General features: G+C 36.3%; 2 long non-coding RNA genes across 3 annotated transcripts in view; one reads left to right on the top strand and one right to left on the bottom strand.

Annotated features, from left to right (window-relative positions):
- The window catches only part of LOC140331033 (uncharacterized), a 63,024-nt gene extending 56,495 nt beyond the window's left edge, over positions 1–6,529 (top strand). The window contains exon 2 of the long non-coding RNA XR_011920849.1: positions 4,810–6,529. This is a non-coding gene — a long non-coding RNA (uncharacterized lncRNA). The remainder of the gene's footprint in view (positions 1–4,809) is intronic.
- LOC140331032 (uncharacterized) overlaps positions 1–16,721 on the bottom strand; it is a 21,974-nt gene extending 5,253 nt beyond the window's left edge. Inside the window, exons 1-2 of one of the 2 annotated variants that reach the window (XR_011920848.1) lie at positions 16,185–16,721; positions 13,298–13,365 (exon numbers count right to left, since the gene is read on the bottom strand). This is a non-coding gene — a long non-coding RNA (uncharacterized lncRNA). The remainder of the gene's footprint in view (positions 1–13,297; positions 13,366–16,184) is intronic. The other variant, XR_011920847.1, reaches the window with a different exon arrangement.
- Between the last annotated feature and the right edge of the window lie 1,045 nt (positions 16,722–17,766).

Genomic DNA, 17,766 nt, shown 5'->3' with positions numbered 1-17,766 from the left:
GGTGAAGGTGGAGTCAAGTTGGCAAAAGTTCAGGAATAGGAAGTGGGAGGCTTTTAGCTTAGAAGGGCCAAGTAGAAAAGTTTCCTTCCCACCCACCCTTCTTTTGTGATTGTTTGATTAGGTTTACGGTTTTGTTAGGATGGTATTAAAAGAGTAAGCAGTTGAGGTCCTCAGGGGTTACTGGTTATTTGGTGACCTAGTATCTGGTGTTGTTCTAAAAATGCAAGAGCTTGATTTATATTATTTAGTCTTGATTTATTAATACACTGCTCACACTTGGCCATATATCCTTACTATGACTATGACTATTACTTTCATAGGGTTATTCATGTTGTTGAAAGATGCTAATAATGGGCCATCAGTTATCAAATACTTTGAACTTAACTGACCATTATCAAATACCCTATTTTGAGGGTTTTCATTACTCTTAACCTCTTCTCCTATATACTTAGTAGCATTAATATCTGTAAAGACTTTTGTCACAGAAGATACTTCAGGTTTGTACACCTGTGTCCTTTCCGCAAGTCCATAGCTCTTGGGATTCACATAGCCAGCCCAAGGATTACTACAATTCCCATTCTGTTTTGGCTAATTTAAGAAAGCATAGGCATGCATTAGCAATATCTCCTCTCTTTTAAAAATAAATCTCTAATTTCACAAATAAAAACTGCGCATTTTTTATTTTCATGAACATATCTGCCAAGGACAGTGCTGTGGGGTCAGTGCAAGACTTGTTCCTGCACTGATGGGGGTAGTCAGTCGCCAAATCTTTTTGTTTGTTTCTAGGAAATTAGTCAATTATCTGATTTTGTACACTTTTAGCAGAGATGTCCCCTTACGGTCACAATGTGTATCAATTTTAAATACTGAGAAAAGTGGATTTTTATTGTCTTTATTTACCTGGATCAAACATATTTCAGTTTAAGCCATCAGCATGTTTTCAGAAACAACTGATTTTTGCTCTTGGCCGGTACATTTAATTTTCTGTTCAAACAGCAGCTCAGATTAGTGATTTTTTTAGCTCCTCTACAACTGGTTTGTAACACATATATTCTATGACCACAAGATACAATTTAATGAATTGTTGTATCTGTCATTCAAGAACGCAAGTAGGCCAGACAAAAATGCATTCCTTCAAATTTTATGTACAGCGCACAGATTTATATATAGCACATTCATGAAACTATCGCATATATTTTTAAATGTGCCTAACCGATGCAGCTACAATCTTGGTAAATGCAGCTAAAAATCCTGATAAATGAAAAATGTTTTATGACTTACCTCCCTATTTAGTTATATTACTGATAACATATTATAAATATATATATATATATATATATAAACAATATCAGATTTATGTAATTAAAAGTTGCCTAACCCACTGTTTGCCTATTTATATGCTGCCTAATCCACTGATTCCTAACTTTCCAGGGATCCCTAGCAATTCTTGCAGCTATTTCAACCAGTGCAATATATTCAGCGTTTCTGGGTATTGCTGAGCATGTGGCATAGTGACCAGTCACCAGTGTTGACTTTGGGCAGCTGACATTGGGGATTTTAGTTTTGAAGGCCATGAAAAAGCTGTGTGGGATCATTAGTGGGTAGATTTTTTTTTACACTCACTTTTCTTTGAATGAGCTAAATGACAATGTCTATTTGGTGTATTCTATCATTGCTCACACTGTCTGTTTATAACACATGTCTACAGCCACAGCTAAAGCTGTGGTCTGGCCTTGGAAGAAAGAAAGCTAGAGGGAAGCAATACCTAGTGAACTTGTTTTCAGATACTGTGACATATTATAAAGCAGTCCAGTTTTTTTACAGGTGTTGCTTTACACCTACTTGTGCAGATTTTTTCCTAATAAGAAATAATTAAAACAAGCCCACAAAAAGAAGGATATTCCCTGGTGCTTAGTTTCTTATAACTGTTACACATTCATGTGTAGAAGAACCTTTTACCTTCGTCCATGTTTTCTTCTTTTTATTTATTTGGACCTTTTTTGGTACTTATGCCCCCAGTGAATCTTTAAATCATGTGTTGACTTCACCCATTTAACCACTATACTGCTACATGCAAGTTATCTACAGCCATCTTCATATGCTACATCAACTGGAGCATATGAAGATGGCAGCCCCCTGGAATGTGGCAGTAAGGTTTTGTGCATGCATCTGGCACCAGGGTGAAACAAGTGAATAAATAGACATAAAAATATGTGGCGTTTGTATGTGAGTTTTCTCTGGGTACTTCAATTTTCTCCCATATCTCAAAAACCTGTAGTTATGTTATTTGACTCCCCTAAAATCGACCCTGTTGTATGTGAAAACTGGAAGTGAAGCATGAGATGCCAGGAATGACATGGTTACAAGTCTTAATAAAAAAATAATAAAAGTAAATAATTAAAAAAATGTTTTGTTATTCAATGTGCCCGGTCTGTTTTAATGGGTATGCCACGTTTGTCAAGAGGATATCCCTTGATTTTATCATCATCTATAATAGTATTATCACTACAGTGAAGAAACTGTGCTACATATTAGACCAAAAAAGAGGTGTTTTGGATTACATCTATAAACCACTGTTAATAATAATAACAGACTATAATGGGCAAATAATCTACAACAGCTCCTAAACTTTTTAAGGAATCATCAATCAAGTACACTCCAGGCTACTGTCAAGATATTAATACCGAACAATGTACCTGTCTTGCTTGTTAAAACAGATTCACAACTCACTTTTTCTACCTTAAACCCAGGAGAACAGTATTTAGAGTCCTTCAATGCACAATGTAACACAACAAGAAGAAGGTATTGTGGTAGCTGTTGTTGCCTATCAAGGTCACAAGTTAACACGGTCAGCTCCTAAGGGAAAGGGGTCTATGTATTCCGTCTATTGGACACCACAGAATGCATCCTTTCTGGGAATTCCACAATAAAATGACTGTTATTTATCATTACAAACCTCTTTATCATTTAGTCAATAAAGGCCTCTGTCTCACTTTTTTTCCACTGTGAGCACACAGAAATCTGTATTAGTCTCTCTTGGCCTAGAGGCAGGAGATGTCAGAAGCTAAATCATGATATGCACTGGCTCTCTGGCTAAATTGTGTATGAAGACCTGAGGCTAAAAAGGTGCATTTGCTCATTATTTGAAACAGAAGGATTTTTGACCTCACTTTTTCATATTAGGACATAATATAACACAGATATGCATCTCGACTATGAGGTTTGAGTAATGCCAACTGAACTTAAGCTGTTTTACAGCATAAAGTAGAAAGCCCATTTTTTTTTTTACTGACTGAACCTTCAGGATTGGCAGATATCAATAAAAATGTTGTAATGTTTCATCTGAGATTACATTTACTTTATACAATTTCACAATTATTATTCTGTTTTTACAATTAGGTTAGTTTTATCAGTGTCATTAGCAAGGGTTGTATTTTCATTTTTTTTTACCTGCTTTGAAACAAAAGTGTTAAACAATTTCAGCAGGCTGAGCAAGACCCTGGTCATTATATATGGTCATTATGCTCTAGCACTGGGAAAGCAAAAAAGTATTCACTACTCTGAATTTCTGAACTTGAAGGAATATTTATTGGAAACTGGAGGGTCAAAATTACTGCATTTCCGGATGATGCTTAAAATTCATTAGTCACCTCTTAACAGAGTATGGATTAGTCTATGGTTATTCTATTGAGTCGAAGACCCTCTATTTGATAAAATGTGTTACTATCTTATTTCACTGCTTCTAAAATTGTTGCCAACATGACCTTTGAAATAAATTCATTCTCAGATAAAAGAATAATTAAACAAAAAAACTTTGTGCAGTCCTATGTATTCATCCATGTGCTTGCGCAAACTTCATATGGTGTGTTTCCATTTCTGACCAATCTGGAAGGAATATTAAGTGACTATTTCTAAAATGGTAAATAGAAACCATTGTTCTCCTTTTTCAATTAATAATTTCTTTTATTAATTTTAGATTTAGAAGTAAAGCTGTTAATGTATCCCTAGTAGTTCACTGTTTTTTGTTAATATGTTATTATCATCCAATATATATATATATATAGATATATTTATTTATAATATATATATATATATATATATATATATGTACACATAACTTTTTTCCAACAGTTTAGTTGCATGACATTACAGGTCTTCTTTTAACCGTTAAATATGGTAAAACTGCAATGTGGGGGTAATCTATGGTAATCTATGTAGCAATGTTCCTGAAAGTCCAGATTGGTGTGATATCTTGCCCGAGGGTGCAGCAGGTTCATGGGGGCCTAGGCTTACATGATCTGGCTTGGATGGTTCTGGCTGTCAATCAGCCCAGAAAATGAGTGCAGCTTGATTGCAGAAAGAACTTTCTTCTCGAGAAATCACTGGAGAAGAAGTGAGCTTTGCATAAAAAATGTTGTTTTATTTTTAAACAAAATTTTAAATAATTTTTAGTATTAGCTGGAGTTTTACTTTAGTGCATTTTACTTCCTTATAGCAAGTGAAAACAACTTTTTTGCAATATGCATTTTAAGATGGTTGATTGTGTTTGTTTTGCAGGTAGATAGTGTTTTTGCAACATTATAAATGATAACTTGTAATAAATGTCATGATCAACATTTACTATAAGTGTACATAAGTAATTCCGAATAGTGAGCAATTGTCTTTGCTGCCCTGGTATTTCTGTCAGCAGGGATGGCATGTCTCCAGGTAAAAGACATGATAAAGTGATGAAAGCTTGATTATCTTTTGTGTTGTGGTTGTTTCAGGGCACTGATGAATCCTTCATGTTTTTTTCTTTTCTATCTACAGTCCACAGTTGCTGGGGAGGACAAGAAAGACTCATAAAGATGACATGTTTGCTCTCCAGCTCCCTGATGGGGCTTCTATGTATTACCTGGATCTAATTATCTCATCTCCAGTTGACAGAGAGGTTTCCATAGAGCGCTTTCCATCACCGGGAACCTTACCCAGGCTTCCAATGTTTTAAATTGTTTAAAAACACCAGGGAGATTACACTGTGCAACCTATATCCTGGGCTGTCTAATGACTTGATATATTTTTGGACCTTCTGCTCATTGGATGAACAAGCCAGAGCAAATCATGTATTGACCTCAAAGCATTTATAAACTGTGGAACATTATATTCTCATCAGAGCCATAGGGCCAGTAAACTATAGCTTCTCAGCAGTGAAACATGGTTTTGGTTATGCACTGTGTTCCTAGGGATGCACCAAAACAATAATATATCATTCGAGGCACACGTCGCCTTCTTTATTGAAAGGCAAAACAAAGAGTTGAGGACAAAAATCATTACTTCTTTAGCAATTTTTCACAAAATGCTTTTGTTTTATACTTGACACACAGAAGGGACTATACGCCGCAGTGAAAATGATGTATAACCTTGTGACAAATGTAATTTCCTTTATAAAGCAAGAACCATAAGGATATACACAGTTCAAGATGCTATTTTGCTTTTTGCATTCATTTTAAAAATGGCTTTAATCTGCTTGCTTGTAACATAAGGTTGGCATGCATGCCTGCATTGTAAACATTGATTTCAAGGGCCCCATTGACATTTTAACAAATTTACAGTATCACTAGAAGGGTTTTTTTCATTGCCTGAGGCCGGTGGAGCCCTGTGTCCCTAAGAAGCATTGAAAAGAATTAAAGGTGATTGCTTAAGTGATATCAGTAATATAAACTCTGTGTCAAGTCACAACATATAATTTTCCTAAATATTTACTGCAATTGGTCTCAAATGACAAGGATTTTTGGGGCTGCTAACTGCAGGCCTAACACAATGATAAGAATATAAAAATACCGGTCTAGCTTTGTGTTTAAACATTTAAAACCCTGACAAGGGGAACATTCATTTAATTTAAATATTAATCAAAAAGAAATAATAATATATTATTAATTTATAGTAAATTATTATTAACTATTTTTTCACATATTTGAATATTGTTTGCAATAATATTGGAAAGAATTACTCTCTGTTAGAAAAATGTACCACTTGGTATGATTATTTAATAAGGGGCCCTTTCCATCTTTAGGGAGAAATTAATTATTATACTTACTTTTCCTACAACAGCTATACTACAGGTTATTGTCCTATGAATAAAAGTCCAGGGAATTTTGAGTAATTTTGAGAAATATCAGGAGCAGGGGGTAGTCATAAAAAAAGAAGAAGGGGCACAGTAATAGTAAGGGCTATCCATGGCTAGCACGCAAGGAGAGCCTATTTCCGGAAAAATGGAGGGCACGGCGTTCCCACACATGTCTGCCCCACTACACCCCTGATCAGGAGGTGGTTCTACAGTGGAGCGCAGTAACATCTTTTTATACTGGTTGGGATGTTTTTAACCCATGGGTACTTGACAGTTTAGATAATAAAATGACCATAGAGAGGGGCCATCACTGCTATTTAGGTGCAAGGTCCACTTTATGTAAATACGTCTGGAATGCAACTTTTTTTATTCCTTGTTTTAAACATTTACAAGCATGTTTTATTAAATAAATTCAGATAATTATTCATTGTCTCATGTCACATGCATGCAATGGAGATCATGGGCAGCTTTGTCAACATTCATTATAAAGACATGGCCTAATACCCCTCTAAAATACCCACCCTGTATAATGCATTGCATTCATTAGGAACTGGCTACAGAAAATATATCCAAGATATGTGCAATGCAAAGCTATTATGAATGTCTTTAAGGTAGATTTTTAGTATGGCACTTAAAAGGGCTGTTTTGGCTGCTTTCTATGCTTTCTTAATTTTAATTGATATTTGAAAGAATTGTTCAAAATTATAGTTCAGACATAGGCTTCATCTACTAAGAGTTCTATCTGAAAGCTCATTGGGCCTGATTTATTAAAGCTCTCCAAGGCTGGAGAGAATACACTTTTATGTATCAGGGTGATTCAAAAAACCTGGAATAAATCTGGTCCAGGATTGCAAACATTTGCTAACAAATAGCAAATTAATTTAGGAAATCCATTCTCGGTGTATTACCCTGCTTCACTAATGAATCTCCAGCCTTGGAGAGCTTTAATAAACCAGACCCATTATCTGATGCACTTCTGGATCACTTTGAATACTGTCCTTTCCCTTGGTCTCTCTGCACACACTCACTTGTTTATGAAGACAAGTATACATAATTAGGTCAGTAATAAGCATTTAAAGGCCTTGGTAAACTTTGATGCAAATGGTTATATGAAACACAACGCATCATTATTACTTGCTACCTGTTTCTGTTTTAAATGTTACAGAAAATGCATAACTACAATTAGCTTGTATTCAGTATCATGGGATATCAATGCATAACCACACGGCTCTTAAATTCTTTCATACTAATATTATACATGAAAATATATTTATCATTGCTTAACTTTATAATTAATTTCCTTAGTTGGATATGTCTTGTACCGTGCAGACTTTTTACATAAAGCATGTACAAAACCAAAATGATCTTTCTGCTCCTTGTTGTACCAGTAAACATAGTTATTTATCCAGGGACACAGGTGACTGAACTTATAAAAATCACTACAAGACAAGATGTATTGAAACCTGGCACCAGATGACAAATACTGGCGAGGTGCACCAAGAAGAGATGTATTGATTTTTAAATGATTAATAAGGAGAATATAATTGTGTTTCATTAAGATGGATGGCATTTCATTTAGTCTGTCTTCTCCCTTTCCACTTCAGATGCGAAAGAAAATCAAGCCATCATCAGTGGCACATCGTGTTAGCCTGCCATGGCAACAAGGTCATTGATTGAGTAAAAGTACTTTTGGAAAAGGCTAGCTATTTCTTAATGGGGATTACTTGTTACTACAGCAGCCAAGGAGGCAGGGAAAGTAGGCCAACTTTCATTTAATTGCTTGAGAGAAGCAAGAGGCCTACTACAGCTTTCTGTTTGATTAATACTATAGTCTATAACTTGTTACAAGCATTTTCTACTAATGCTATATACTTTTGCATTTCTTCCTGTTTTTAGGAATGCTATTGAGTACCATACCCTTTACATTGGTTTGCTAAATAAGACAAGCCAACGCTTGTGGTCATTCTCAACTAATTACACTTTAAGTATATCATGGGGATTCATAAATAAAACAGAGCATGTTAACTGTTTAGTTCCTTTACTCTATAATTTATTAGTAACACCAGTATAAATACACAGTTTATGTAATACCTGCTACATTCCTAGGTCAGTATGCAGACGGTTCAAATTTAGCTACACCAATATGTCTGATCATAAATCATTGATGCCCATCTACATTTAAATGAGGACAAATGAACCCAGAGACATTTATGTCAACATATTTTTCAGATTGTGGTAATTTTTTCTAATTCCAGATATAGCAGTCGGTAGTTTTAACCTAGATTATCATTTTTACTGCCCTTTTCCAACCCCCAATATGCAGGACCAGGGTATCTCTTTTATCCATATCATCACTGAAGATCTTCCTGGCATGGTTAATCTTTTGTGTTTTGACCTTGACCTGTACCTGGATCACGGAATAAAGTTTGTTAAAGTTTACCCCGAAGTTGGTTGTGATTTGTGTGCCCAGGCGCATTCCACTTTTGATGCCTAGATGTAAAGAAAGGTGAGAAAACAATAGCAAAGGTATTTAGGCAAATATCTTTTATATTAGAAAGGGACAAAAATATCCTTCTTAAATTTCAAAATGCAGTTGGCAGTCTAAACCCTGGATCAGGGGTGCCCAACAGGTGGATCGCGATCTAACGGTAGATTGCAAAGGCAACGCGAGTAGATCTCGGAGTCCTGCCTTTCAAAATGAACTCTACCACGTACAGGAGTTTTTAAGACTAAGTTTTTATTGTTGGTAGATCATTTTGACTTGGTCATTTTAAAAGAAGCTCGCAAGCCAAAAAAGTGTGGCACTTCTGCCCTAGATTATTTTAAGAAAAATGTATGTTACACAGTCTTTAACATCAGACTTTATGCCTGTAATAGCTGTACTGAACATCACACTTCTGTTTAAGAATGCACAAACGTTTAAATTACAAAATGATGCAAACCTGGGTTAAAGGGAGGACCTGGGCCCACCACAGAAAATGAGGAGAGCCCACCAGAGAAACATACAGACATTACATATAAATATACCCTCTTTCAATTTTAAGGTTTTGCATAATAAACTAAACATAATAAAAATATTCTGGTTCTTTGCAGATCTAAAAATGAGTAAATACAACTTCAGATGAACAACAACACATGACATATTACACCATGTCATTATTTACTTATCAAAGACTATGTCGAAATGAACAAGCAGTGTGTCGAAGATTAAGTACACTCTTACCACTTCTATGGAAATTAGGAGGGTAAGAAGCAGCCAGGAGCTGATAATCAAATGCAAATAATTGATCATCAGTAAGTGTGACCACCTCTATAAAAGCAGATGTTTTGACAGTATGCTGGTATACATAGTTACATAGTAGGTTAGGTTGAAAAAAGACATAAGGCCATCAAGTTCAACCAGTATAGCACCACTTTAGTTAGAGTGCCCCTCTAAGAGTAAGGATTCTCCCAATCTAGAATGTGATGTCTAGCTTTAGTATATAGGCTCTAGTTCTCCTCATGGCTCTCTCCTGTCACCTGGGTAATCACAAAGGGATGAATGCCAAATATCTTAGGAGTTGGGGGGTCCCTTGTGATGAAAAATTAAAGGTTTCCGGTGGGACTTTACAGCCCAGGGCCCCTGGGTCCAGATTCCAGACTGTTTGTAAGAGGAGGCTAAAGTTGGGGATGCTATGGTATTCAATCTTTGTGGTCTGTGGAGGTGGAAGACCCAACTGAGGATGCCACTTATGGCAGGAGCCCACTAGCACTAGGAAATTGGGACTTGTGTGTAAAGGTTAATCATTCCAGTGGGGACCTAATGAGACAAATCTAACAGATAGTATAAGTTTAACTCATGCACTGTTAGTCTTTCACCTATGAAAGAGGATAGGAAGAGATTTTGGATTATTGGCCCACATTACCTCAAGCCCTGAGCCAGGAAAAAATGTCTTCTCCTTAAAAATAACACAACTGTAGAGGCTGGGAGAGAAGGTGAAGAGTTTGGGTTGTTTTGCAGCCATAGGGCCTGGGCATTTTGCAGTTATTGGCCCTGATTCATCAAGCCAAATCGTATTATCGATCGCGCAGTCGTATTAGCGATCCGGCCCCGGACCGCGGTAATCCGCGATCGCTGGTCGCGCGTATTATCGCGCTTCCCGCGATCGCGGATTTCAATGATGAATCAGGGGCATTGAGTCGACTGTGAACTCTGCATACCAATGTATTGTAGAATCAAAATAATGCTTTAGGGCAATGACCACAAGCACACAAGCAAATCTACAGCACCATTGCTAAAACAAATCAAGGTAATGCAATAGCTTAGTTAAAATTCAAAATTATATGGCAATACAGCTGTGCATCAACAAATGCCAACACCAACCACATTGCTGAACTGAAGCAATGTTGAAAAATGATTGACCGCAATTACTCTACAATGTTGTGAGAGACTGATAAATCCATGCAGGAAACTGTTACCTCAAGTTATTGCTGCTAAAACTGGTTCTAAAGGTTATTGAACTATGGAATGTATTTAGATTTTCACACATGGCTTTTGCATTTTGCCTTCATTTTTGTTAAATGTATTATCGTGATATATTCTGTGTGTTGTTTTACATGTGAGGTTAGATTGAATTAATTTTAAAACCTGGATCAGATGATTTATTTTATGCCCTGATACACACAACTTCAAAATTGAGGGTGTACTTTATTTTTCTCATGACTGTATAGCTGTATGAGAAGGAAGCATTCAAGTGAACCTGTTGCTTTACCCCACAAAGCAAAGTTTTAATGGAAACATTACACATACAGTAAAACATATACCAAGGTTTTATACTTCATATGCTAATTTAACATGGTCCAACAAGAATGCAATATGATCTGAACAAAATACACTTATAGCAGATCATTTACGTTTAAAAAAGAGAACAAGAAGAGCAAAAGAATAGGTACACATTGCTTCTATATTCCTGCGGCATCCATAGCAGCTGCCTAATGACACATGTATCATTATATCCTGAAGTAGTTGGAGGGCATAAAACAGACTTGATTACACTACAGACAATTGTTTCACAATAATTCTGGGCTATTTTTCATTAGCCGTCTTTCCTTACAGCAATGTAAGGGATCATTTTTTAAAACAAGAGAAATATAAAATACTACACCTCTCCTAGGTTCTCTTACAGTCTGGTATTTTTAATAATTCATCATGTGAAACATCTTAGTAAAAAATTTTGTTTTTTTTCCGGGCAAAACTGAAAGGAGATAAATGGAAATAACTTGCATTATATACACTGTGCATTAATGCAAATAATTGCTCCATTTATTGTTATTGTAAATTTATACATTGCACTTAACTTTCTAGGCCACAGGCTATAGCTATTTTTCTGCACAACAGAGAAGGAAAAGTGTAGGGAGAGGTTGGATTAATGCTGGCACTTACAATCTCTGGCTTTCTACTTAATAGTAAACTACAACTCCTATCTTCCAGGGGCTTTGACTGAGTATCTGCCAATTTCAACCCCGTTAATTAAAGCAGTGGCGATCCTCTCCATAGCAACCAGGTGGTAGTCAACTATAAATTAAATCAGATATTGCTTTAAGACTTGTTTGCTCCCTAGAACAGACTTTTTATAGACAGATTGATCCATCGTTCTCTCAGTTCATTGACATGTTGCCCTAAGACATATAACAAAATGGACAAAATCTAATGCAGTAAAGCATTGTTCTAAATGGTGTCGACATGCCTATAAATGTAACGACATTGGTTGTTCCCAGTTGTGCTATGCACATGAGATAAATTACAAAAAATGTTTTCATGATTAGCCCTTTTCCTATGTGTAGTTTTGATTAAACAATTTAGGAATAAATAGTTTAAAATTTTACCAAAAAAAGCAGTGGTTGCCAACCTTTTCGGACCGGCAGACCACTAAATTTACCGGCTCTGGACCGTGCATGCACGGGGAGCCCTGTGTCACTCACCCACCCACTTCCCTGAGCCTGCAATGTCTCCGGGAGACAAGGTCTGCGGCTCTGACCAGTGCACCCCCCAAGGAGGGTCCATCTGCTGACCCCGCTGGTGGGTGCACCAGCCAAAGCCGCGGCCCACCTGTAAGGGGGTTGGGGACCTCTGAATTAGAGCATCCCACAATACCTAAACCATTAGATTGTATACCTAGATGGTTTGGGGTTTTAGTTGCTTTTACTTATCTCAAACTTAGATTTTAACTGATTATTTGATGAAAAAAATGCATAGGCAGAGTCAACCTTCGGGTAAAAACCCTGTAACAAAATGATTAGAAGATCCAGATATAGATAGTGAAAGTTATATCAAAATCTCAGTATTCCTTCAAAAGGTAAACCCTTTTTCACTTACTGAGCCTCCCCATTGGTATTTCACAATTCGTTAAAAATGAAAAAATTGCAGGCAGGCCCCTTTTTTGCAGAAGAACCAGGCTATGTCTATTCTGCAACAAAATAAATTTACCCTGGTATTAGTGTGCAAAAACAAGCAATCTCTTCACCTTCTTTTTTGTTACTGTGATGTTCATTTGCTACAAATTATGTATTGCTCCATTTTTTTAGAATGTATTGGTATTTCATATATAAAACATAGGTATAAAATGCTTATGAATTATTATGATAGATGTAATTTTATCCTCGAGTACCATTTAGGCAAATAATCTGTAGACATCTCATTTGAAAAATGTTCTTTTCTGCTGTCATGCTGGAGTACATGATCATAAGATATATCACTTTCAGCTTTCTGGGATGCTTCTGGAAAACCAAGTTTCACAAACACCTATGCAAGGTTACAGGGGTGTAAGGTACCGGTAAGTATTTTAGAAAGGTCCATTTTTAAGTATATGCAAATGCTATCACTATCACTAATATCAATGCTACTCATTAATATGTTAATGTTGTTTTCAGTCATTTTCAATATTTTTACATCTGAAACTTTCACTAAATAAAACCTGGGGATACCGTCTTGAATGACACTTTCCATTATGGTTTGACAACACACTGTCCCTGTTTGCCAATTATTTTCTTGCATTATTAACCTGCCCCCTCTGGAAACTGCAAGGAGCCTTGCTGAAGCACATTGTATAGGCATGGTCCAAGATTGTAACAATCAGGAAAGAACTGCCAATATTTCCAAGAAAGTAGCCCAACCACCCAAAATGTTAAGCTGTGTATCTGTTGACTGCTTACCATCTAGTTCTGCAAAGTGTGTCCACATCAATACAAGCCCATGTCACTCAGACTTCATGTAGCGGTTTCTATGAACAGAAGGGAAACACATAAACAAGTGATAAAAGTGGGCAGTAGTTTACACCAAAAATTAGACTTGCAAAGTAATGGGTTTTATGGTAAGACTTAGGTAGTTATCTAAACAATAGCTAAATAAATGTTTATGTATAAAGGTTTTAATGAAATGTGATGTTCTTAATATTAGAACTTTTCAGAAAGAGACTTTTGTCCTCCAAACCTATTCAGACGATAGCATTGAAATATTGAAAACTATTACAAAAACACTGGTGGCAAAAAAAGAAGTTGGATGGTACAACCTAACAATATGCAGAAACTTTTCCAGACCACCTATTTACAGTGTACTGACATCTGTGAGTTATTAAATATGTGGAAGTACTGCAAAATGAAAGTCCTTGTCTGGATTGTGCACCATGACATTTTGTTAAACACCTTCCAGGTTTTGTTAATAGAATTTGTCAGAAGCGACCAGTTAAAATTAATGCATTGAATTATGGAAGATGAGCAGCACACAAAACCTTGTCACCTTAAATGTTAATAATGTAATTTCATACAGACTAATTATTCATAGAAGATAACCAAACAGTAAATCATCTCATATCCAGGCAACTGACATTCAGGCTTCAGAAATACTTTTCCTGACTTGCCATTACATTTAATGTGACAATTTTATGTGAGTCTTTATACCACATAGATCATTATATGTATTTATGTGTTTTCTATTATTAGGTAAAATGTATAAGTATACCATATATAATATGTATCATTTGTAACTGTAAATGGTTGTGAAGGGCTAAATATGTTTTTACTACTTTCAATATTTCTAAAGTCTATACAAACTGCCTTTTATATCAGTTAATTTGGAAATTTAAAGTAATAGCACTAAGTTAATAAAAGGTTTTATTTTTACAGCATGTTTGGCATACCTTCAAGATGTGTGAGGGCCACAAATTTCCCACACTGAAAATGCAAAAACTGCAAGTACTTATTATTAATAACTGCAAGACCACGTTAAAAGGGGAAATGTTGCATTTGCAATGGGCCACCTAGAAAGACATTTAACAAAATTGTAACTAATGAAGCTTAATGGGGAAGAATTGGTTAGTATGTCTATCATATCACTGTCAAAGACTCATTTAGTTAGAATTCCCCTAGTAAAGTTGTGTTGATGATGTTTGATGGGTATATGTCATATACATATATGTTCTATGTGCTAAACATATCCTTTGCAGACTAATCCTTTTTGTCCCCGAAAAAGGTCTCCACGTAATCAAGATATCACTGGAATGGTGATCATCATATGCTTTCAGAGTGCTCAACACATCTATTTGTGTGTGCTTCATGCCAGAGACTTATTGTCATCTGATGTCATCATCCCATCAATAGTTCCTTGCCAAAAGGCTCCATTCCTTGGTGCTCTGTGGAAAGAATATCTTTGGCAGAGTCCTTAACACAGAGTCAGTTGTCCCTAGACCTTAGCAAAAGTTTATATTCATTTAGTATGCTCCTGTGAGTGTGTGTGTTTTAAGTAGCTGACCCTTTGTCAGTTATCCATATAGGAAGCATGTCCTTGGCACGGTGTCCAGTGCAATCACGGGACCCACAGTCCCTAGCAAGTATTGTCTGCAGCAATTGCCTAGAAAATATTCTTATATGGTTTACTTGTCCCGGGGAGAGTGCTTAATATTCTCAGTATGTGCCTGATGTGTCTCCAGCATGAAAACCAATTTATCTAGCATCCTTATAAAAAAGAGATCCATATGCTAAGCACTTTCCTGGCAGAGTGTCCCTTTCCTTTATAATTGATTCACAAATTGTATATTATTGCAATTTACACCTATTCGGACATCTGGCTATAGGTATGTAGGTTCATGAGAGAGTATAGATATAAACATCTCACCAAAAATGTTTAAAAGGAATACATCCCAGTAGACCAGGCTGATGTGAATAGTCCCCCAATTAAATACTGATAAAAATAGAACTTTGGCCTCCATTTTTAAAACAAGAAATCGGAGATTTCCTCTTGGGAATCTTCCTGGTCCAAGTGTTTTAATGACAGTAACTGTTTTATATATCTGCACAGAAATATAACAAATTATTTTTAGCGAAAATGTCTATTGTAATGGACTTTAAAATAGAACTAATTATACAAATAGTTGGATTTTTGTAGTTGTTGTTTTACAAAAACCACTGAGGGTTGACTAGTTAGTAAAGGACAATAAACTGTAATTAAATTAGTAGTGAAATAAGCCTCATAATCCCCCAGTTACTTATTGCTGAATGTCTGCTAAGAACACAAAACTAATTTAAATAATAATTTTCAGTGCATATGTGTTAATAATCTGTTGGAGGCTTTCAACCTTTGTATGCTTGAGAAACCCTTAAAACTATTTTCATGTCTTTAGGAACTCTGAAATATTTACAGCTCATGAGACATTACATGACCAGTAAGCTATAAATACAATAGTAGAAGAGAATAAAAACAGAAACAAAAAATAGAGAAAGCAAAATAGGGAAAGAGGTAAAGAGCGATCAGGAACAGTGAAGATGAAGAGAATGGGGGGCACAGGAAAAAAATGGTTACGAGAGAGATGGGTGTAAGCCGTGTACCGGGGGCTTTCTAGGATACAGCGAAGTCACGAACAGAGAACACAACACGGATGCCAGCTCATATAAAAAAAACGTACTTTACTGCGTAATATTACAATAAACAAAATTCCAAACAATAACACAAATGAAACACATTAAATACATTCACCCCAGAGGTCAGCACAGCGTCCTTTTCAAGATTGGTTAATATGACCTGCCACATACATAGACCCTAACTTACTAACTATTGCAGGTATAATCTCAGCCTTTGGTGTTTCAGGCGCCAATCCTATAATGCGGTGCGTGCAGGATTTTACTGACCCGGGTCTTGTCCTGGATCCATCAATGTCTTTAAACTGAAAAACAGCAACAAGTCTCTTCAGCAAACATGAGGTCCTGCAGGACAGACAGCTCTCGGTTCCTCAGCTTCTCTCAGCCTTTCTGGACAACAATCCTCTTTCCTCTGGACAGGATCTACCTTGGATGGTTGTCAGCTTCACTCAGCCACAGCTTCTGAGTCTCTAGGAACACGCTGACCCTTGGATGCGAATGGATTCTCTTTTACACACACAGTCCTTGCAAGATGTCTGCTCTCCTCCTTCCTGTTTCCTCTCCAGAACAACCACACTTCCTGTCAATATGAAAACTGGCAACCTATTCAGCTGTGTTAAGAAACAGCGACATCTTGTGGTTGAAATGCAAAACGTCAGTAGTCTTATATTTAATTACAACCATTAAACAGTGAATGCTATCTTCTCAATCTCACATGGGAACAGAGTAGAGGGGAAGGGGAGAGGAAGAGAGAAATGCTGACAAAGAAGTAAGACATGCAAAGAGGAATGAGACAAGTCAGATGGGCATGTAGGGGGGTGGAACTTTAAACCTAAAGGCAGAGTGTTTGCATAAGCAAAAGCTATTATTTTGGCATAGTATACTATTATTTTTAAGTCCTAACCAGTTCTTTTTAATAATGAAATTAATATAATCTGCAGATTCTTTTCAAATATCACCTTTGACATTGGTTACAACATTTTACTTTTTTCTGGAGAGCTATTTCCACCTTCATGGCCTCCAGCTATCAGCAGCTGCTAGATCAACATGGTTTGAGTACATTGCGTAGAGCTAGAACTCGCTGTGAAGTTCTCTTTTGTTTCGGTCACCAACTTGAGCTTTTTGTAGCGTTCCCCACCTTCTTTTCTTCCCCCATCCCCCAGTTTTTGGCTGAAGCTCTTTCCTGCATAACTGTACGACCTAATGTATAAGATTTGTGGATAGCTGTACCTCTATTGGGGACTGCCAGCATACATGGGACTGCCTTAGCATGTCTGTTAAGTTGAGTCCAGTTTAACTGCATCTGTAGGCTGCAGTGCTGAATTTTATGGAACACATGGCAACTTCTCACTGCATCCTGGTTGAAAAACCTTGGCCTAAACATTAGATTACTAAACAGTCATTTTCATTGACACATTTTACATTGTCAGCAAAATCAAGGTATTTTCTGTTCTTGACAAAAAGTTGTTATTTTTATTTTTAGGTTTATATCCACCATACAGAAAGATTTAAAATGGGTTTTATTTTTCTTGAAAATCCTATTCAACATAGTAGTGTGGGCATAGTAAAATAATGCCCAGAAGTAGCTTAAATTTTAAACAAACAGAAATTGTTTAAAGAAGTTGTATTCCTTTACTGTTAAACCACTAGTATATTGTAAATTGCAGTATATATGTAGTATTCATTATTTAACCACATATTTCTTAAGAGATGTAACGGCACACAGATGAAATACCTTGGCATTTTTCATCACAATGCATAATAATTCTTAA

This window comes from Pyxicephalus adspersus, chromosome 5 (assembly GCF_032062135.1).
Source record: "Pyxicephalus adspersus chromosome 5, UCB_Pads_2.0, whole genome shotgun sequence".
NCBI lineage: Eukaryota > Metazoa > Chordata > Amphibia > Anura > Pyxicephalidae > Pyxicephalus > Pyxicephalus adspersus.
Note: the sequence above shows the minus strand (reverse complement) of the source record. Positions and strands in the feature narration are given on the sequence as shown.